Genomic DNA, 1,716 nt, shown 5'->3' on the forward strand with positions numbered 1-1,716 from the left:
TTGGTTAACAGCCGATCGCGCTAGCCCATTGCGCCACAGAGACAGTCCACTCTCACCACAGTCAGACCATTTCTTCAGAGCTATCACCCCAAAGAAAAAAAAGCGCCGCACCACCACCGGGTGGGCTCAAACCTCCAACCTTTCGGATAACAGCCGATCGCGCTAGCCAATTGCGCCACGAAGACAGTCCTGCTCCACTCTCACCACCATCAGAACATATCTTCAAAGCTATCAGCCCACAGAAAAAAAAGCGCCGCACCACCACCGGGAGGGCTCGAACCTCCAACCTTTCGGTTAACAGCCGATCGCGCTAACCAATTGCGCCACGGAGACAGTCGTGCTCCACTCTCACCACCATCAGAACACATCTTCAAAGCTATCAGCGCAAAGAAAAAAGCAACACACCACTCCCGGGAGGGCTCGAACCTCCAACTTTTCGGTTAACAGCCGATCGCGCTGGCCAATTGCGCCACGGAGACAGTCCTGCTCCACTCTCACCACAATAAAACATATCTTCAAAGCTATCAGCCCAAAGAAAAAAAAAGCGCCGCACCACCACCGGGTGGGCTCGAACCTCCAACCTTTCGGCTAACAGCCGATTGCGCTAGCCAATGGCGCCACAGAGACAGTCGTGCTCCACTCTCACCACCGTCAGACCATTTCTTCAGAGCTATCACCCCAAAGAAAAAAAGCGACGCACCACCACCGGGTGGGCTCAAACCTCTAACCTTTCGGATAACAGCCGATCGCGCTAGCCAATTGCGCCACGAAGACAGTCCTGCTCCTATCTCTCAACCATCAGAACATATCTTAAAAGCTATTACCGCAAAGAAAAAAGCAACACACCACTCCCGGGAGGGCTCGAAATTCCAACCTTTCGATTAACAGCCGATCGCGCTAGCCCATTGCGCCACGCAGACAGTCTTGCTCCACTGTCACCACCATGAGAACATATCTTCAAAGCTATCAGCGCAAAGAAAAAAAAGCGCCGCACCACCACCGGGTGGGCTCAAACCTCCAACCTTTCGGTTAACAACGAAATCGCGCTAGCCAATTGCGCCAAGGAGATAGTCCTACTCCACTCTCACCACCATCAGAACATATCTTCAAAGCTATCAGCGCAAAGAAAAAAGCAACACACCACTCCCGGGAGGGCTCGAAACTCCAAGCTTTCGGTTAACAGCCGATCGCGCTAGCCCATTGCGTCACGTTGACAGTCTTGCTCTTCTCTCACCACCATCAGAACATATCTTCAAAGCTTTCAGCACGAAGAAAAAAAAGCGCCGCACCACCACCTGGTGAGCTGAACCCTCAACATTTCGGTTAACAGCCGATCGCGCAAGCCAATTGCGCCACGGAGACAGTCCAGCTCCACTCTCACCACCATCAAAACATATATTCAAAGCTATCAGCCCAAAGAAAAAAAAGCGCCACACCACCACCGGGTGGGCTCAAACCTCCGACTTTTTGGTTAGCAGCCGATCGCGCTAGCCAATTGCGCCACGGAGACAGTCCTGCTCCACTCTCACCACCATCAGAACTTATCTTCAAAGCTATCAGCCCAAAGAAAAAAAAGCACCGCACCACCACCGGGTTGGCTCGAACCTCCAACCCTTCGGTTAACAGCCAATCGCGCTAGCCAATTGCGCCACGGAGACAGTCCTGCTCCACTCTCACCACCATGATAACATATCTTCAAAGCTATCAGCACAAAGA

The 1,716-nt window shown here is 52.3% G+C and overlaps 1 non-coding gene across 1 annotated transcript; it reads right to left on the reverse strand.

The window, feature by feature from the left end:
* Positions 1 to 259: 259 nt before the first annotated feature.
* Positions 260 to 333, reverse strand: TRNAN-GUU (transfer RNA asparagine (anticodon GUU)). Its single transcript has one exon. It is a non-coding gene; the product is annotated as a tRNA-Asn (tRNA).
* Between the last annotated feature and the right edge of the window lie 1,383 nt (positions 334 to 1,716).

Source organism: Rhipicephalus microplus, unplaced genomic scaffold, assembly GCF_043290135.1.
Source record: "Rhipicephalus microplus isolate Deutch F79 unplaced genomic scaffold, USDA_Rmic scaffold_13, whole genome shotgun sequence".
Lineage (NCBI taxonomy): Eukaryota > Metazoa > Arthropoda > Arachnida > Ixodida > Ixodidae > Rhipicephalus > Rhipicephalus microplus.